This window comes from Pseudopipra pipra, chromosome 7 (assembly GCF_036250125.1).
Source record: "Pseudopipra pipra isolate bDixPip1 chromosome 7, bDixPip1.hap1, whole genome shotgun sequence".
Lineage (NCBI taxonomy): Eukaryota > Metazoa > Chordata > Aves > Passeriformes > Pipridae > Pseudopipra > Pseudopipra pipra.
In genome coordinates this window covers 14,138,254-14,159,823 of record NC_087555.1, presented here as the reverse complement: position 1 = coordinate 14,159,823, position 21,570 = coordinate 14,138,254, and the positions used below count along the sequence as shown (strand labels likewise).

The following is a 21,570-nucleotide window of genomic DNA, read 5'->3' as shown; positions in this document are numbered from 1 at the left end:
TATTTTTTTTCTCATGAAAACGATGAAGTAGGTTGCTCGCATTTCTTCCTGAGCTTCCCAAGCTTCCCTAGACAAATCAAAACTGGCTGCAGAAAGGAAATTGTTTCTGTCTTTGCATAGCTCATTAGGTCCTAATATTCAGGGACAGAGGCTGAAATCCAGAGTGGAATGTCACCTTTGGGAGCATTATCCCTTGTACCTCTTTCTCTCAGAAGAATGTTGAAGTAATGCCAATCTTTTTCTTAACAACAACAAAAAAATATGACTATGAAGGGGAATAAACTCTCTCCCTGCTGCAGACACACACTGTTGACACTTTCAAGTCCAACTCTGTGATGGAGCAATCCACAAGTAAGGACGGGAGAAGCAAAAGGGGTTAAATGAGAAACCACTCTGAAACCACTTCAGTGAAGGTCTGGAACAGTCCCTCAGGGAATGGAAACGAACAAACCAGCTGCAGGATTCACTACACAACCCAGACTTCTGCCTCTCCCTAGCCAACTACTAGAAACAACTATTAAAAACATCCTAGCCCTTCTTGCCTCAAGAAGTACTTTTTACTGCTTAGGCTGCTCTGCATCATTGAGAAATAAACTGCATTGATGGTGAAAGTCAGGTTAGGTCCTGTGTGTGGACTTGGGTGCACTGTCAACTCCCAAGAAAACCTTGGGATAAAGCACAAATTATATTCAAAGGGCAGTGGACAAGCAAACTGGCTGGAAAGGAAGGATGGCTGAATGGCTGACTGCAGAAAAAGTGGAGTTAAGCAACTCCAGAGCTTTTTTCCAGCAGCTAGAGATGCATTGGTTTGAACTGGAGCTCTGATGAATTTCCTTCAATAAAAGTAGCTTTTGGAAGGATGAAGGTTCTGTGGTTATTTCATGAGATTTAAGCCCAAACAACCATACACATACAAAAAAGATTTAAAAATACCCTTATTTCTTCCTTTTCTCCTTTCTGTACTATAAGATTAGTTACAAATTGTACAGTAAAAAGGTTTTTAAAAGGTTTTTAAAATCAGCATTCCTTTGTTGTTACTCTTTTTTTTAATTTTTCAATTTTTATATTTTGTATTAACGTTATAGTTTTGAAATCCGATTTCAAACCGCCGAGGGAGAGAGGCAAAATGAGGACTGGGGTATAGGCAAAGAACATACGTAGTGCAGCTCAGTACTGCGTGGCAGTACCCACGCACTGTGAAAGACAGTAGGTACAAAGGGAAGTTCAAAGAGTCCACAGGTTACATGAGCAACCTGGTGAAAAAATGTCAGTTAGAAACGAGCAGCAGAAACCAGCTCTGTTTTCCTACTGCTGTGGCTTTGCTCGGCGATGATGACATACAAAGATTAAGCCTAACTGCACGAACTCCAGTTGTTTATCTCCTTTTTTATCATCGCCAGTAAGTGAAGGAGACATGTGGGTGTCACCTGCAAAAAAAAAAAAAAGAAGCTGCATTTCTGCGAGAAAAACATCTGCAGATCAGAAAAGGCAAATGGTCTTGTTTAATTCATGCATATCCAGTTTCCTTCCTGTCACTAATCTGCAGCACTGAATTTAGTCTCCTGGATTTCCTCAGCTTTATTATGCTGGGAGAGAATGCAAGAGAGAGGGAGACAGAGAGACTTGAGCAATATTAAGTGCCCAGAATGACTGCAATCACCGAGGTCATTTGTAAATCACTAAGATAGCCTGGCTCCCAGGCAAGGAGTTTGATTTCCCCCCCTTCCTCCCATCTGCTGAACTATGGAGATTTGCAATAAGAAAAGCTATCTGCTGTGCAATCAATTTACAGAATAACAGTTTGTTTGGGCTGCTATTGAGGGAAGCTGACAGAAACTGGAAGTCCTGGGTCGCCAACCAACTCACAAGTGTTAGTGTCTATGTGGATGTAGAAAATGTGGTTCTTCTGTCCTTGCACGTTTGTGTCTGTGACAGAATGAATCTCTGCACACAGTTAAACACTGCTTGCTGCATACATTGCATAGAAATCACTATTTAAAAAAGAGATTTAAAGCAAAGGCATCTCATACATTGGAACTACTGAGGGATACTGTATGTATGGACATGCAAACAACTGTACAAACACGGATGCCACCTTTGGTCTTTTCTCCCCATCATTATGTAAATATATAAAAATAAAATAAAATAAAAACCCAGTGAACATATGTCTTGGAGTGCACATCAAGCACAGTATGCTCCTTGCGTCTGAGGTATCTTTAGACTAATGATGTTTGATGTGGCTGTGTGCTGACTTGTCTGGGTCAGCCTACCAGTCCTGAAATATAAGAAGTATCAGAAAAATTTTAAATTCAGACTGTCTGTACTTAAAAGTAAGACTTTCCTACACCTCCAAATTTGCTGTAATTTGCTGTAGCCCTGGACTCAAGATATATTCATAAGACTTTTATCCTTAAGCCCAGTGAGAACACTGATGACCATCCCTTTTTGACTGCAGATCAAAGAGTGGATTCCCTATGGCTCTGCTTTAGCTGTTCTAATCATCAAGAGCGCTTGTTGCACTCTTCCAATGCCCCAGCTACAGTCCAGGATAACCAAGGACCTGACTAACCCTTCTTGCCCAGGTGCAGAATATGACATTCACCTTACCCACTAAACAGACCTCTTCACAAAAATTAAACTCACTTTTTCTTGATAGCTGCCATAATGAATGTTTGGTGAATAAAGATTAATTTCTTGTTCTTGCAAACAACAAGTTCTTGTGTCCATTTACTGAGGGGAAGAATCCATTTGATGTATCATTAGCTGTGTGAGGAAGTTGCATATCTGTGCAACTTGCTGTGGGAGTGTCTTCTTCCCTCATGTAAATGCTGGGCTGCAATCTGGGTCAGCAAACTAATGTTTCGCACTTTTGACTATCGAAGAGAACAAGAAAAATATCAGAAGTAAAAATGTGAAATCTAAGGGACTGATCAGTGCAGTGCTGCCTCTTGTTGAATGGCATGAGCACTAGCAGCTGAGTAGCACTCTCGGATCGGTTAGGACTGAGTTCACACTGTAATCTCTCCAATTTTAGCATCTCATATACACATATAGATTGCAAAGAGACAGCAAAAACCTAAAGGATCCCAGACAGGGGAAAATACAGAGAAACAAAACATTTTACTTGCTAAAGGCAAAAAGTTTTTGTGCTGGGACCAGGAAACCAAGAGACAGTGCGAAGGATGTTGCGGGTGTTGGAAGAGCCACCACTGTAGTACTGTGCATACCTGGGTGACTCATCATCATTGTGATGCTGCCTTGAACTCAAATGTCCCTCCTCCCCCAGCTGAAGCCAGCTGGCTCATTCTGCCTGGCTGCTCTGTGTTTCTTCTCTGCTAGGGTATCATCTGGAAAGCACTTGGGCTGGCACAATGATGGGCTAGACATGGTACTTGTGAGATATACAGAATATACATGTGACACACACGGAAGTGATGTGCCAGTCCCTGCTTGAGGAGATGAAAAATGAAAAAAGGAAGTGAAGGGAGAAGTAGAGGCAGGGTGCTCATGCACAAGTACAAAGCTCAGCAGTTATGAGGGCAGAAAGCACAACCAGGACATTCTTCACACCACTTGTAAACTCTACCCACTGCACACACCAAGTGTGCATGTGTATCTTGTGGGGGACTCTGCTCCACAGGAACTAGAGGAGCTAGTGGCTGATCATTTGTAAGCTGTGGGATCACCTATTTTCCTGTAGTCACAGAGTTGCCCATCTCTCACAGGCTTTCCATAATCCAACATGTCCCCTATTACTTACAGACAGAGGATGACAACCCTTGGTTACCAGAAGACAGGGCTGGGGAACATTTAGGTCCATTTAGAAAGGAGGCAGCCTATCGGCTGCTGTGGGAGTAAAGGGGTAAAGCGGCATGGCAGTACACTGTAGTAATGGAGTATAGCAAATTGAAGACAGCAGAAAGTCAAAGCTCTGTGTCAGAATTTGTCTGTGCCACCAGGCTGGAGCCTTGTGAAGGTCATCTGATCCACTGCTCTTCAGGAAAGATCAGGAATATACCTCATTACACAGTAAGACGGCAAGTGAAGGTGAGGAGTCTGACGGGAGCAGGAGGTTCAGACTAACTCACATTTTCTATTCCTCAAGAAGATTGCCAGGGTATTGACAAGGCATCCACAGCATACATTCTCTCTGCAAACTTTGGAACTTGCTTTGCATAGCAAGGATAAGTTAGTCTGCAATTTATTCTTGAGTAGATTGCGAGCATATTCATGTACAACAAGAATAAAGACTGAAACCTATTCCTGCATCTATTCCTACAGATGCCCTCAAGCTCCGGGTAGCTGCTGTCCCTACAGCTCAACAATTTGGTGGCCAAGATCAACTGGGCTGAGAGCTCATCAGAAAGACTTGGCAGAAGCAGAGTACTGCAGAGATTACATTAGACTCTGACCCAGAGAAGCACACAGATAAGCTTCACTGTCAGCACTGCCTCTGAGCTTTCATTGGCACTTCCTATGCGTATTCCTTACCGAGACTGCAAGCTCTTTGGGCTATTTTTACTAGTGACTACATTTTTGTACAGTACCTGGGACTCCAAGTCTTGGTCAAGGTCTTCATATTGTTGTACAAATGACAGTGATAACTTTACAAGGTGTTATATCAGATCCTCATCCCTTCTACAGCAAATGTCATCACTAAAAACCATGGAGGAGAAAGTACTATAAAAACAAACCTGCAAAGTCGCAGGGGCTGGGAAAGAAACATAAAAATGTTCTTTCTTTTTCTTCCTCCCACACATTTCACTTCCTTTCTGGCACCTCTCTTATATAGTTGGAACACATCTGGCCATCAGAGCTGTGGTCTTTCCAGAGCTTATTTTTCACTTTATCACTTATTTATGTGGCTACACATCAACATCAAAGGGAAGCCAAGAAAACAATATCAACAGAGAGTTCTTTAAGTGTTATCTCTCATTTCACAACCCAGAAACCACAGGTGATCCCCTCACACTGAATTCAAGCACAGCACTGCTCTGAAGCAGTTCCATGGAGGGAGAGAATTGCGGATGCTTGACTTGCAACAAATTTGCAACATCACAGTACTAGGGGCATACAAGGAGGAAGAAGAGAGTGCATTTCAAGCACACATACACAAGCCAGAAGACAAATGAATGTTTTTCAAAGGGTAGAAGGAAGCTCTATACCCACCTCACATCCCCCTTGCCCCCTCTCTCCTGCCCCCTCTTCCCCATTAGAACATGTTGAGAATGCTTTATTCCACATGGAACATGTGTATGTGGTTGAGAGGGGGTAAACATTTACACATATATTCAGTTCTATGAGAATATAACATTTCTTTTACAGTTATGCCAGCATAGGTTACTATTTCCCCAGCTCTGGTCAATGTAAGGTTTCCTTGCACCAACAGTCCACGCTGTTCAATGACTGCTGCTTGCCCTGTTCTCTGGTTGGCGAAGTGTGGCCCTTTCTAATGGAAAAAAAATTCCTGAAGAAACTTGCTATTTCAATGCATCAGTTGGTCCTTTTGCAAACTATATTATACTAACCCTCTTCCCTCATCCTGGGGGACCCAGAACTCATGAGGCTTCTTGCATCAGAACATAAACACAGACCTATGTTCCATCTGGCAATGGTGTCCTGTTTCCAGCAAAATAGCTGCACCAGTGGAAGATATTAAGCCTTTGTGATAGCCTAGCTTGCCCTAAAAGAAATGTGTTTCTATCATTAGCTAGCAATCATCTCATGGCTTTTAACAGGAGCTTTGAGAAACAATCTTTATTATTCCCATTTTATGCAATTGCAATAATTGTGATCACAGATATGCAGTTATATTACAGTAATAATCAAATACTTATTTTTTTCATACTGTACAAGCTGAAAAGCGATATTCTGTGCCCTGAAGAGTTTAGAGGGTAAAGGCAAAATAGGTGAGAGCTCATTGCCTGGGAAATAGAATACAAGAAAATGTAAGGAATTATAATGTGATTGGCATGTGTGGCTGTTTGCTTTTAAACTGGGTGTATAAGGAATGAAAAGAGAGGAATATATTTTGTTACTGCCTTTCAGGCTTAGCTGGCTTTGTTTTTACTCAAGCACCAGTTCTCATGCTTGAGAAGAGGAATGCAATCTACATCTCTGTGCTACACAACACTGAACTGTCAGGGGTGACTGTTTGGGATTTACACTGGTGTAAGAGTGTGAATTTGGAACTGGAGCCACTTTTTTCTTCATAACCACCCACATAACCTGCCTGCCACAGCCAGCTATCTGCAGGGCAGTGTCTCCAGTTTCTGGCTAACTGGTTGAATCATCTCTTTTTGTGCTCTGAGGCCTTCATTAATTTCCTCTCTGCTCTCATGGAGAGTTTTCGTAGGATGCTGTCAAATACATGTGAGGGAGAGATTTCTTTGCACTGAAAGGGCGAGCTGATCCCTTTATCCTGACAAACTATGGTGCTTACTCCTGACATCATGTGACTTTGGCAGAACTGGGCTCTGTATTTTATGCCTCACCCTGACCTTGGCTGCAGCATTGTATCCACTTCATTCATTAATTGCTACAGTCCTCTTTACTGCAAGCTGTAAAAGCGGAGTAATAAACCTAATGGTATTATGTAGTGTAGACTCCAGCTCATGTTGTTATTATTCTCTCAAAGCAGACACTGCTCAGGAGAAGAGATTGCTGCTTAATTAACCTCCTTCTGCATCAAGGAAGCTTTGGCAATTGGGTCATGTTAATTTAAATTTTAACACCAATGACTTTGATTTCAAAAGAACTGTTCCTTCCTTGCATCAAAACCAATTTGTCATCTACAGCCCATTGGCCTCCAGGTTCCAGCTGCACTTGCAAATATTAACCGATAGGAAAATTGGTTACAGTGATGCTGAATGAAAGCAAAAGCACTGTTGCCCTCTTCGCAGTGTCAGCATGTGCTGGTATTTCTTTAGCAAATACTGAATCTCACTGATGACATCAACTGTAGGAAGAGGCAAGTCTACAGTAGAGCAGGAACCTTGTACCCTAGGGAAATAGTATGGTAGCACATAAGCTGGTTTGAAGAACTAATACAAGAATACACAGAGGCTATCTAATGGTTCTTTTGCCCTCTACTGAAGCAGAGACCTCTTGATGTGACTTGGAGAGTCCTGTGCACAGAGAGCACAGCAATGTGAAGAAGCATTCCTTCAAAACGTCAGAAGAAATTCAGCCATCCACTCACTGGGCAACAGCCTGGATCGTGAGAAGGTGAAGTCTCGCTGTGAAGAGTGAGACAAAGAACAGCTGCACATTCAGAACAACCTTCTGCTGTTACTAGGAAAAGAAGGACAAATAGAAGCTCTTCTTCAAGAAATCAGATACTCTGAAGGAACAAAATCACAAATCCATATGAGATCTCTATGGACAAGTACCTGAACGTAGTTTAAATAAATCAGAAACTCCTGAGCCACCAGATGTACAGAAACCATTTCAGGCACTACAAGGCTGAACTATGCATGCCACCTAAGTAATCCATTAAGGTTTTAGGACATAGATTTTTTTAAAAGCCTTAGAGTTCTTTTTATGCTAGGAATGAGTCAAAATGTCAGATTATCTTATCTTTTCCTTGGTGAATAAAGCAAACAATTTTTCAAAAACTTTGTGGATGCTCTTACTGAAAAAGTATTTCAAGAGACAGCTTGAAGCTTGAATCTAAATGGAGGGCCTGACTGTCAACCTTTTATTTATTTCGCATGGCAAGAAATTGCTCCATTATCTCAAAACTAAAATGGCAATCCTTACCTGTGTAAATTCTATTTCCTTTTCTATCGAGATTTTTCAGGTTCTGAAGGGTTAAATCACTGGTATGGAGCAACTCCAGTGCTGTAGAAAAAACCCCATGAGAACTTTTTAGTGCTGTATATGTCTCTACAGTGTAAGGTGTCTGGAAAACCATATTGAATTATCTGATTAGAAAGTGAGAAAAAACAAAGGCAGCCTGCAGTGAGAAAATGAGATCCTCTGCAGAATCCATCTGCCAGCAAAGCAATTAGAAAGATGGACTTCTTAGAACAACAGTGATTGTCATTTGTGTGTGACACTCAGTGGGCTATGATTCCCTCAGATAATACTCATGCATTCCAGCACCTGAAGACCATGTGATGATCACTATGTAGCCCACTGCATTTTCAGTACTTAGCTCTAATTTAATCCTGAACGAAGCTATTTAGCAGGTGTGAGAGTGAACTGTCTCTTCACATAGAGAATGGGGCAGAAAGACTTGCTTGGTTGGGTTTTATTTCCTGTAAATGTGTTTCTCAGAAGGTTTGTGGATATGTATCTCCCTCCTCTGGTGCAGAATAAAGTAACACCCTAGTGGAAGATTTGAGAGATTTAATGTGGAAAAAAAAAAAGAAAATGGGGAAAGAGTCCTCAGTAAAGGAGCTCAAACACTTAATAAAACTCACGGGAGATAATGTATTTACTTTTTTTCTCAATTTCATTATACTATTGTCATATAGTATAATAGCATGGGAACTTTGCATTCATGAATAGTTTGCCCTAAAAATAGTTCTGCCCTGATTTGTTGCCAAATCTCCATGAAGGTCAAAGAAAATGCACACTGTCCCCCGGCCCACCCGCCTCCAATAATCAGGGCTGTCAAACTAGTAACAATGGATGAGGAGAAGGCTGAGGTACTCAGCAACTTTTATTCCCTCAGTCTTCAGTGTAAACTCCTTTTCCTACACCTCTCAAGTGGCTGGACTGCAGTGAGAAATGGTGTCCCTCAGAGGTCTGTGCTGGGACCTGTACATATCTTCATTGGTTACACAGGCAGTGGAATTGAGTGCACCCTCAGCAAGTTTGCAGAAGCCAACAAGCTGAGCGATGCAGTTGGCACACTGAGGGATGGGATGCCATCCAGAGGGACCTGGACAAGCTTGGGAAGTGGGTCCATGGGAATCTCATGTGGTTTAAGACCAAGCACAAGGTGCTGCACCTGGGTCAGGGCAACCCTTGTTACCAACATAGACTGGGGGATGAAGAGACAGCAAGCAGCCTGGGGAGAGGGACTTGGGTATGCTGGTGGATGAGAGGCTGGACATGAGCTGGCAAAGTGCACTCACAGCTCAGAAAGCCAAACGTGTCCTGGGCTGCATCCAAAGCAGCCTGGGCAGTGGGTCAAGGGAGGGGATTCTGCCCCTCTACTTTGTTCACATGGGACTCCACCTGGAGTACTGCATCCTCAGCACAGGAAAGACATGCACCTGTTGGAGAGGGTCCAGAGGAGGGCCACAAAAATGATCAGAAGGATAAACATTTCTCCTTATGAGGAAAAGCTGAGAAAATTGGGGTTGTTCAGCCTGGAGAAGAGGAGGCTCTAGGGAAACCGTATTGCACCCTCTCAGTGCTTAAAGGGGGCCTATAAGAAAGTTGGGGACAGACTTTTTAGCAGGGCCTGATGCAATAGGACAAGGGGTAATGGTTTTAAACTAAATAGATTTAGACTAGATATAAGGAAGAAATTATTTACAATAAGAGTGGTGAAACACTGGAACAAGTTGTCCAGAGAGGACGTCTCATCCCTGGAAACATCCAAGGTCAGGTTGGAGAGGGTCTGGGCAACCTGTTGTTGTTGAAGATGTCCCTTCTCATTGCAGGGACTTTTAGAGAGACCTTTAGAGTACCTTCCAACCCAAACTACTTTATGATTCTGTGATCTTCTCTGAACTCAGTTCTTTTATTCCTATCAGGTTGATTTTGTTTCTTATCAGGACTATGCAGAGACCCATTTCCCCATTTTCCTAGCTGTTTATTCACAAAAATGGCATGAATACAAGTTGGCAGACCACATGGTTGAAATAACCTGTATTGCAGTCATTTTGGCCATTTTATGTAGGTCCATACTTGACACTACAGTGAGTCCATTCATGGCCAATGACAGAGCCTAAAGAAACAGAGTTCATCTCATCTAACATGTGACATCAGTAAAAGGATGATTGAAGGGGCTCTGGAGAACTACCTTAGGTGCAGACACCTGCATTGGCTAGCAGCCTGCCTTAGGCAGTTCCCAGAAAAAAAAACTTCCCACCTCTTGCACTTCACTCTACCTTCTGTTTGGTTCATCTTCTGTTTGAGCTGGGTACTCTGCCAGAAATCCTAAGAGAATAATATCATTGGCCTAGTCCACAAACACCAGTTGGAAAGAAAAAGTGATCTGGGCAGGGAGTAGCAAGATATCACCGCTGGAATCCCTCTGTAGAAGCTCAGGTGTTCCCTCACAGGTGGGTAGAAAACTGCTTGCTAGTCTTCCAAACAAGACTGCTCAAGCTGGTGTAGAAAATTCAGATTAGAAGAAAAATCCTTCATGTGCAGATTTTTTTATTCTTTGACACAGCTGAGGGAATTTAAGAAGAAAAACTCTGTAGGCTTGTGTGCTTGCTAGGAGGAAAAGAATTAAAAGGCTCTATAATGTCCAGAGCTTCACAGAAGCAGACAGCTGCCAAAGAGCTACTTAGCTCAAGTGACCTCACAAAACTCTGTACCATGACTGCTCAGCAAACCATGTTAGTGGTACAGTAACTCTTACATGGTGATTTGGGGGATGGGAGTACACTGCTCATCTAAGCCCAGCCACCTTCTAAGAGCTACAATACTCAAATGGGCCTGAGGTGCTGCCTGAAGTAATCATGTCTCACAGCGGGAAAGGCACGAGCAACAGCTCTATTTGCTCTTTCAATTTTTACTTGGTTGCAAAGAAATTCAGCTTTTCCCCTTGAACACATGGGCAGCCTTTGAGCTAGAAGGAGATAAATAAATAAAAGAGAAGGAAATAAATGAATCTAGAATTAAAAAGAGCATCTAACATTAAAAGAGGAAATGAGGAAATACAGAATATGATCCTGACATTTAATGTTCACCTATGCTTTATTACTTTTGGAATAAAATTGCAACAATCATAATATTAAATAGATCATTGTGTGTGCCCAACACTTGGAAATTCAGCTGCTTTACTAACTGTAAGTGATACAAGTGTGCAAGGCAGAATGATTTTAAACTACTTAAATGATATTAAAAAATTCTGCAAACTATTTCCCTGCCTTTAAACCTGTAGCGTTTGTACAGCACATCAATGCTGTCCCTGGACTGAAAAAAAAAAAAAAAAAAGGCTTCATTCTTGCACAGGAGCCTCTGAGTCATGGATATTAAATAAGAATATGTGGTTGAGATCATATTTTACTTCTCTGAGATCTCCAGCAAGTGGGTTCAGCATTGCTCCTGTTTGCTGTAGGTCTACTTGCGGGTGTGCTGATGGAAAAGCACTGGGCTTCAGCAGCATCCACAATTTCCAGAAAGCTGCATTCACGCTGTCATCTCCTGTTCCCGTGCTGTGGTCTCACTCAGTGACAGCAGGCTGAGACATGCGCTACCCTGAAGCTCATACTCGCCAAGCCCCGCGCACTCCTCCTCTCCCGCACCCAGGCGCACCCTCCTCCCCGCCGGTCATTCCCCGTGCGCCGGCACAGCGTTCACGCACCGGGGCCCGTTTTGGGCGGCAGGGGGGCAGCAGAGGAGGAACGGCGGGGGTCGAAGGGTGGAGGGGTGGGGGGTGCGGGGGTCCTGCCGGCGACCATGGCACTGCCCCGGGTCCCGCGGGCCCCTCCCGCGGCCCCTCCTGCCGCTCTCCGCTCCAGGCCCGCTGGAGGAAGCCACGAGCTGCTCTTCTGCACCAAGTGTCTGCGAACCGCCGGCAGCCCCTTCCCCCCTGCTCAGCCGCGGGCTGCATTCTGGCTCTCTTCACATTCACACTGACCCACAGCCCTTCTGCCACACGCACTTGGGAACGGGAGGGCAGAGTCGAAAGGGGGCAGTTCCTGGTATCTCAAGAAGCAGTGTTTCTCTACCTGCTGATCCATCCGGACCAAAATTCTCTTTCTGCCTTTAAAGGCCTACAGGGAGCTAACTATCAGCACCCCACAGATTTTGGGATGTGCTTCACCTCAGCTTTGCATGCATCTGACTGCACTGCTGCAAGCAGAAGAGGCTAAGTTAGGTAACTGGTGGGAAAGCTGCCTGTTTCTTCTAGGAAACTACCTACTGCAATGGGCTGCTGCACGCAAGGAGCTGCAGTCCTCTGTTCAACACGGGCTGTTTGTGAGCTGGGCCAAGGAAAACTGCTTGTGGGAAAAGGAGCTTGGAGGTGCCTCTTCTGCTGAGATTCCATTCAGCCTCTCCCCAGGGTCCAGAGGAATTTGATGCATTTCCGAAAGTAACGAATGTTCTTGAAAGTGGTGACATTCAGTGCTGAGTACTAGAGGTCTCCCAGGACAGGCTTGGACAATTCCCACATGAGAGGATGTGGGGAGGGAAGAAAGAGGTCAGGGGTCTGCTTGCTGATTATTTCAGCAAATGAAAAGCAAAATGAGGGAACTGGAGGCTCCAGAAGGCTCACCACAGCTCTCACTACTCTGTTCATTTCATAGTGCTCACTTGTCTCACTTGGTAAGCAAAGCCTCATAATACAAACCCCAGGAATAAGCTTTACTTGATCTAGTCAACTATTCCAGATTTAAGCTTGTGCTTCCTAGTTTAAACATGTGCAAGACAAAGTATGACTCCATCCCAGAGCAGCAGGAAATATTCCCTACATTTCTCATGAGCTCCCAAACTACTGATAAACTTTGGGCTTCTTGCCTGATATCCTCATGCGGTAATATTCCTATAGCCTTGTAAATTAAGAAGACAGCAGCACTGAGCAATGTGTGGTGATGATGAAACATTTCCCGGCAGGAGATTTGGGCTCTGCACAAACTTGGCTAAAGGACTTTCACTGTTTTTTTCCTGTGTGGTGGTTCCCACCAGAACAACTGCCAGGATGCTATACCTGCAATGCTTCACCTGCTGACTGGGGAATGGCGTAGTGACCGTGCAGTGAAAAATGAACTTGAAGGACTGGATTTGTTCAAGCTTTGGGCTGTACCCCTGTGATACTGATAGTGCCTTTTCCCTAGCTCATGAAGCACCTGCCACAATGTGCCTTGTGGACCTTGTCTGGGGCCATGTGAATCTCTGTGGCTGGACCTCAGTACGAATGGTCTGTCGCCTGCAGAAGGGCACCGAGCTCTCAGCTGCGGTCTACCCAGCACAACTGCGAGTAACGCCGAGTAGAAAAAGCAGGGAGCACATTCCCTTCTTGAGGACATCTGAGAGGGGGGCCCAGCTAGACAGCCATTCAGTGTGAAAGTAAAGACCAGCCCCTGCTGGCTCACATGCGTTTCATAGTTACCCTCGGTATTTCGTCATTCGTGCCGAGGGCACAGTATTGCTGGTTCTGAGAACACTGCATGTCAAGTGACATTTGGCTGTGGTAGACCTATTTTACAATGACACTTCGTACCAACCCACAGCTCTCAAAATGAAAAGGGGGAGGGTTTGCGAGAAATGAATTCCTCTGAAAGGTATGGCAGATGCTTTTCTAAGAATATACTGCATGATAACACACAACAATTGCCAAAGGGGAAGGGCCAAAGGATATATATTGCCCTGCCCCTCTATCAAGGAGGTCTGATAAGAACATCAATGCATACTCAGCTCATTTTCTACTTCTTTTTAAGTTATTTTTTTTCATTATCTGTTTACACCAGAGTCTTTACCTAATTGTCTACGCTTGAATACTTTGGAGGGATGCTGAATTATAGAAAAATTAAACTGAGATTCCCCATCTTTTTCTCTTCCTCTTTTTTGGGGCGCTGGCAAGTTACAGCAGTCAGCAGCTGTCATGTCTTGTTAAAATGACAATCACACCCCTATTTGCAAGGACTAGATACAAAATTACAAAACCTGACTCTAAGGTGAGGATGACCCCACCATAAATGTTAAACATGTATATCACAGAATCACAGAATATCCTGAGTTGGAAGGGACCCACAAGGATCAACGAAGTCCAACTTCTGGCCCTGCACAGGACAACCACAAGCATCATACCATGTGCCTGAGAATGTTGTCCAAATGCTCCTTGAAGGTGTGGGCGTATTTTAGGGCAGAGGAGGGGTAAAACTAACAATGTTTTTAAGATTTGAGGCCCACTCTTTAATGTAAAAGTTAGGTTCTTCCTAGAAGGGGGAACGTTGTGAGTTACTTATAAAGCCTCAGGGTGCCAGCCTCCAGAGTTACAGGAACTCCGGCTCAGAAAGCTTGCAAAAATGTTCCCTTTGCACCATTTTCCTGCGGCTAAACCTTGCTTTGGACTGTATGACTTGTGTCTATTAGTAAATCAGTGACAACTACTGGGGAAACCTCTCTCCCTGCAAAGCCGAGTGACTGTATCCAAACTGCTTATCTGGAGCTGGTACTGGAACATCCCCACTCCACATGTGTGGGGCCCTTCAGCCACAGCACCTGCTGGCTGCCGAGGGGTAAGGGCTGGCTGTTCTCTTGCCAACACCATGAGCTGGTAACTAACACTTGGTCTTTGAGTTTAAATACCTTACAACACTCAGGCACAGCTGCTGGAGAACAGTGTGGCAGCAGCCAGAGTATTCCTGAAGCCCAGAGCTATTCATTCCAGAAGAAAGCACCTTATGACAAACAGCCAGAGCAGCATCTGCTGTTCACACAGATACGTGCAGGGTTCCTCACATCTGCATCATTCCTATGGCTGTGGCTGATCCAACAGGATTTACCTTATAAATACAGAGAACTGCAGTAAAATTCTGGGCATCCAGAACTCCTATTCCCTGAGCTCCCTCTTGAGGTTCCTAATATGCCCAGATTCGCCTTATCCTTTGGAGGGAGAGCTCAGCCCTGCTTTAAGCCCTTAACATTCGCTTGCCGTGTCTGTTAGACTCTGGAGTGAACTGTGTGTTTCTGGAAGATAGTCGCCTGCCCAAATTAAATGTCTGTTGTATTTCTCACAGCCATCATTCAAATCAGGCCCTCCTTCAGCCTTTCCTATCAGAGCAAATGTGCCATTTTCACAGATTTTGCTACTGCAGTCATTGCTTAGGAGGCCTTTGAGGTCAAAGGTGAGAAAACCTCAAGTGCCTCACCAGGAACTGTGCAGAAATAAATTTCAAATAAATTTCATTTCACCGATTTACCCTCTGATCTGACACTGCTCAACTGTATTAGGATTTAGTTATCTTCACTATATGTTAGAGGTACTATGTATGGTCTACTGGAGAATCAAGGCTCAGAAAGATTTAAACAAAACCAAAATGTATGTGGTTGAGGAAAAAGTCTTGAGGAATTCTCCAGCCCTGTCTTGACTGTTGGGAGAGTTTTGGGCTAGTTAGTATTTTAGGACATGTTTTCATGATCCGTTTTACCTGATCTCAGTCAGCATCATCAAGAAAAGATATCGCCATCCATAATGCCCCTTTGGCCTCCAGCTGCACCACCCCACCCTGTTGTGGTGGCACTGAGATTATTTTGGCTATGGGATGAACTGGAGCAAAGATAGGATTTAGGTTGCACAGTTGCACAAGGGCTAGTGCTGCTACAAGGAAGAGAGAGATACTGGGCTGGGGTTAGCGATACAGGGAGCAGGGAATGATCCTGCCCATTTTGGTAGAAATTGCTCTTAGATGAGGTCAGGCTGTCAGTGAAACCACACTTGCAGGACAGAGGCCCTTCCTTCTCTATGTGATGAGACAATTCAGACATTGTGCAATGTCTTCTCACTTGGATCACAGTAATTTATACAGTAAAACCCCACCAGTTTAATCATTAAAAGATGGCAGTTTTGGCCTACCTGAGAGAAATGCTGAGGTGGGAGGTTGACAGCTACTTTAGCTTAAGAGATAAGAGCTGATACTTGGCAGTAGCATGAACTAACTGCAAGCCAATCCTCTTTTGGTGGGAAAGGTTTAGTGCTGCCTTGTGTAAGGTTGCTGTCACAAGAAGAATGTTTTGGCACCTCAAAAGCAGCAGAACAGTGTAACAGCAAAGCTGACCCAGTTTGTTGGTAAACAGTGCCGCTCCCTGAGGAGAATTTCCTCTTGAAGGTTGATGATTGCCAATGCAAAGTAAAAGTGCCTGCAGCCTGGAGCTTTAAGAGCACAAGGATAAACTTTTCGTCATGTCTTCACCAGAAGTCAAGACACATGAAACACAATTTGCCACTAAAACGTGTTGATTGTCTGGGCTTCACAATGTCCCTGAAATGAACACAAGCAGCTTAAAAGATAAGGTGCCATCAGCTAAGCACTGCTCTTGCCCAGTCTTCAAGGACTGGAGCTCTTGGTGGCATTGGGATTAAAGAACCGACCCGTCTTTGATCACAAAATACCCTGGCATCTGCCTTCCCTTTCCTGCTAAATGAATGATGGTTGCTGTAAACACATACTCTTGTAGAAAGCTTTCAGCTATCAAGGGGAAAAAATGTCCCAAAATTAAGCAGACAACTGTGTTAGGCATTTACACAGTTTGGAGTGTACAAGCTAACTGTGGCCTTTATGACATTAGCTATTAAACCAGGGAATCGAGCAAAAGCCTTGAAGAAACCCTCAGCACTTAATCAAGTGGATCTCCATATCAGCAAATGCAAGTTAAATAAAAATGTAGGTAATCCCTGAAAATGCAGAGCAAATGGATTACCATGCACATGGTATGCACGGTTCTGCTGTCCATTTCAGCACAAAGAGAAGTACCAGTGCTCACCTGGGGCACCCACAGTACCACCCCAGGGCCCCACTGGCCCCATGCATGAGTGAAAAGTGCAGGAAAGAGAACATTTCTTGTGCAAAAATTGCAAGCAATAATACTAAAACCAAGAGGCAGGTGTGTTCCTCTTTAACCAGCTGAAAAGTCTGGTAGTATGTGGGTGAATGAGGCCAGGGTCCTGCTTCAGAGAGGCTGTTGGGGAGGAACTGACTGTGATTCACTTCAGGAGAGCGTTGGTTGATGGTGAGGAGGAGGCTGGTAGCCTTTGCTTCCCACCACACTCACTGGTGCAGTGCCTGCAGTTACAGGGCACAGAGAAGGGGGAAGTGAAGAGATAGGGGTGGCTGCAAGTAGAGGGGGAGATCAAAGCTTCTTCCTTTCCCTCCTCTGCTTCTGGACCCTCAGTTTGAACTTCTGTGTCTTATTTCTGTTGTGTTTCTTGGTGTTTGTTTTCCCTAGAGGTTCACCTGCAAGGGCAGACCTCTGTGAAGAGAATCCCTTCCACACTGTGCCAAAAAAGAACTCCTGCTCTGCTAGAGATCCTGAGCAACAGCAGCTGGCAGGCCAGGCTTGCTATCCCTGCTATCCCTGCTATCCCTGCCATCCCTGCTGTCCCTGTATCTGGGACGGGGGCAGGTGGTTGCTCCTCGCCCTTTCTGCTGACACCATCAGAGTAGCAACAAGCTTTACAACTTCAAGAGCCAAGTCATGTAACCATTTCTGTCCTCCCAGCTGCATTTGCCTCACAGGATGGCAGCATTTGATATCTCAAAAGATAAAGAATATTTTGTTGTAAGCAAAGGAAAAACTAGAGAAGATTCATGGTGGTACTGGGGGTGTGGGGGGGAATGAGCTCAAAACCATAGACAAGGCAAAAGTCTGAATAGTCAGATGAGAGAGGAAGGTTATAGTGTGCAAGTGAAGAGGCATTTGAGTCACATTGCAAGCTTGTACTATAAAACGATCTCTAACTATTTCCCAGAAGGTGATTAGTTTGCATAATTTGGAAGTTTTAGGAAGGGTATTCATTGGAACTCAATGAATAATTATTTTTTTGTGTTTCATTGGCAAATTTGGAAAGTCAAGAGGACTCATTTCAGTCAGACCGAAAGGGAAAAAAATGATTTTTTTTTCTGTGAGCTGAGAAGTAAAACAAATAATAATTTGGAGCCTTCGAATCAGACATTTGCTCCTAAAAATTTCAATGCTTGATTTTGACGGTGGCTATTTAAATGTTGTTTGAATATTTCAAAATACAGAGATTTTTGAAAAGAAAAAAAAAGATACTTTGAAAGAAAAACCAAATACTTTAATTTGAAAAAACATTGAGAACAATTGCATTGGAAATTCTGAGGGGTTTTTTCTTGATATTAAAGCATATGATTGTACTGGCCGAGCTCTTGAAACGTATTACTATCTCCTGTCCTGAACTTTTGGCTGCAGAGGTTAATTTCAAAAACAAAAGCCCCATTCCAAGGTTCGACAGTTTATCATGCAAATCCAGATTCCCCAAGACTCCAGAGCCTGCAGGTCCATGTGTCTCCAGCTCCCCAGGGGCCTAGGGACTCTAACTAAAAGTTAACCAGTAACTGCAAAGTCACAGAGAGAAATTATAGCTGCACTCTCTACAGAGCCTGCATTTGCCAGCTCAGTGTGTTATGACATAACACACAGTCTACCATGACATAGCTTGGAAATTAAATTACTCTGTTTCTGGACGCAGCATTAAAAGAGCAACAACAAAAGCACTCTTATAGAGCATTCGTAGTTAAGTCCCTTCAAGTTAGGAATGGGTGGTGCTGTAGTTTGGTAGCTGTTGAAGGAATGGAGGAATGGCAATGAAGAGAGACCAAATCCTGCCCAGGACCTCTAGCCCAAAGACCTTGGTACAGAGATACCATGTATTTTCACTGAATCTTGACTCCTGGCAATAACTCAACACAGGCTGACATATCGGGCAGGCAGTACTGCAGCAATACCGCTTACAAGGCCACGGCAGCGAAATTTGTTGATGAAGTTAGGTCTTTAGAGTACTGAGAACCAGGCAGTCTGCTTTATACTACTTCTTTTAAAAGACATAAGTTAGTCGCTGACATTTGAAAATCATAAGAAGTGGGTTAATACAATGGCCATTTAAATGAGCAAACATAGCAAAAAACCTTAGGAAGTGAAACTTTCTCAAGAAAGTTTTGCGTAACAGCACTTGCTTTTGCTGCAAAAGGTTCCCTTCACATTTTTCTCATTTCACCCATTATTGCTTATAGATAGAAAAAAAGACAAAATTGTATGTTGGAAGTGTGTAAGACACCCTCGGGTCTTCTTTGCAAAAGAGCTAATGATTTAAAAATGAAAATTGTTGTTGGGAACTTGAAAAAAGTTTTAGGAAAATATGTACATGCATTTTCTGAAAAATTTCCCCTTTTCCTTCAACATTTCATCAAAATTGTAAAATTCAAAACATTTCCTCCCATTTTGCATAGAGCTTGATTTTTTATTGGACCTCATCCAACACATTTGTTTTCTTTGTATGTACCAGATGTAATCTCACTGATCTGTAAAAGAAAAAATTCCCCAAATGATGTGTTACCCACAAGCCTGTCCTCCTTTTTATAACCCCTCTTACTGATTTTGCAGCCTTATTTCATAATCTCTTTCCCCTCTAGAAACACATTTACAAACCTTGATTCTCCTCTTCATCCCTAGTATACAGGCCAACCAAACTGCTCACTGCCATACTTTTTAGTATCTGTTATCCCTGTGGCCAAAACATTAGGAATTCTTTTGGAGGATGGATCTGAATTTTAAAATGCAGGATTTCCTAGTTGGGTTTTCAGGTGATGATAGTGGCAAGAGCCAGCTGGAGCTGTGAAGAAGCACTTAAGTTGGATGCTCACTGCAGTCAGAGGCTTTAAAGCAGGCATTAATCAGTGCTCAGCTTAAATAACCAGGAGAGCAAACTGGTCACACTCACACATTCAAGTTAATATTCTTAGAGTTGCTATAGATGTGACTGTTTAAGAATATGAGAAAGATAAAGCTTGTAGGGAGTGTTAATATCTGTCAGTAAACAAGTATAGTAAGAAAGAGCTTCCAAGCAGAGGTAGAGCCTTGTCAGCTTTTTCAAGCTGTCACTTTGACTAATGAAAAACTTCATCCCCTCCTTGCACATCTGGGCTTTCTGACATTTCAGGGTTTTGTTTTCATACTTAGCCCTGGTAGGCACTGTGGGAAAGGGGAATAGCTGAGTCCTAGAAATGTGGTTTCAAATACTTTGTAAACTAGGGAAGACAAAGGAAGTCTGAGTTATCACTAATGCAAGGGTAAGGCTTTGTACATGAGATCAGGTTCTGTGGTGAAGAGTGGGCTGAACAACAAATCCTGCAGCTGAGACATTTTGGAAGATATAGGCCCTGCTTTTATTTTGCTGACTCACCTGATGGCAGCCACAAACCCAGCGCTTGGCTATACTATCCCATTTGCAGAGAGGTCTGCTTTATGGGGTAACTATTTTTTTTGCAACTTCAAAACCAGAAAGATTCCTGCAAAGTCTGGGATTTATTCTATAATCCTCTGCTAGAAATTCCTTATCATTGTTTTCCAGAGCCTCTGGCCTATGATTTAATACATATTCTAATGGAAACTCACAATCCTTGCATACATCACTGAAAACTTTTAGTAACCTATGGTGGCATGGACCAAAGGCAAACAGATCGAGCATATAACTTCCTTACATCAGGGCATAAACCCAACAGATCTGAGACATAATTCCCAGGAACAGATTCTCTGACAAGCCCTAAATGAACAATCTATGATATAGCCACTGTGCATTCTATGCTTTCTGTAAGTAAAACTGCAGGGAAAGAGGCAAGGAGAAGGTGTGGGAAGCAGAAAAGTGAGGTGAGGTTATATCAGGGAGGGATTCTGAAGTGATCCCCATCCCTCAGTGCTGTGTTTCCATACCACCTTGCTCTGTCATTCAAAATTTAAAGAGCATTATTGACAGGGATGCAGGTGGTGCATTATCTGGTCTTCAATAAAATGTTTTTTTTTTCATTCACAAGAGGCTTCTGGGCAGGTTTTGTCTGGGAATATATTTCACTCACAGCCTAACAATGACATCTGAAAGCACCGAAAAGCTACATATAACCATCACTGATGCAGCCACTCATATTTCTTCCCAGTCATCCAAACATCCTTTCCACTTCTGGTATTCTCATTTCATCTCATTCTCCATCTCATGACAAGCCCTCTGAGATTTTCACACAGAAACTGTTTCCCCAAGATGTCCAAGGCTTGTGGCTTGTGTTCCCAAACTCGGTGTGCCCCTGGGAAGAGATATATACCTGTGCTGTGCTTCTGAGATCTAGTCCCTGCAAAGGCAAATCAGCCAAATGTGGATGTGGTTGAATGTGACAAAATACCTTCAGAAGCCTTAGCCCATGATTGCTATTCACCTCAACTGCTGAAACATTCTCTTTGCTGGTCTTGACAAAGGTTGGCTCACTGCTCTGCATTCAAAATGTTTGTGTGAATCCATCAGTTTGAACTCCTTGTCATTCTTTTTGTGCATGTCTGGTGATTTCCCCCTTCTGCTATATTACTGTTTCCTTCCTTCATTTAATTTAATTTCATTTCATTTCCCAGCCCTTCCCATTCTATCAGCTCAAATTCACTCTTCAGAAATGGCCTCCAGACTTTGGCAAACAAAGCTGATCTTCATTACTCAAAGAGGTACTTTAGAATGTGCTCTGTGCCTTTCCTTGGATGAACTTCCCACTGTGAGCTTAGGAAAATGCCTTTCCTTGTCAGGTCTCCTGTCTTTCAAATATTTGCATTCTCTGTATATCTACTGAGCTGGAGCACTGCCTCCTTTATGTAAACTTCATTGAGTCTTCTGCTTTTTAAAGGATTAATTCTAGGTTTTCCATGAGTCCTGCTTTGATCTGA

General features: G+C 43.3%; 1 long non-coding RNA gene across 4 annotated transcripts in view; it reads right to left on the bottom strand.

Moving 5' to 3' along the window:
* The window catches only part of LOC135417071 (uncharacterized), a 113,744-nt gene that overhangs the window by 70,896 nt on the left and 21,278 nt on the right, over positions 1–21,570 (bottom strand). Inside the window, exon 6 of one of the 4 annotated variants that reach the window (XR_010431885.1) lies at positions 293–1,427. The exons of the other annotated variants lie outside the window; for them this stretch is intronic. This is a non-coding gene — a long non-coding RNA (uncharacterized LOC135417071). Of the gene's footprint in view, positions 1–292; positions 1,428–21,570 lie in introns of those variants that run through there. 4 annotated transcript variants of the gene reach the window in all.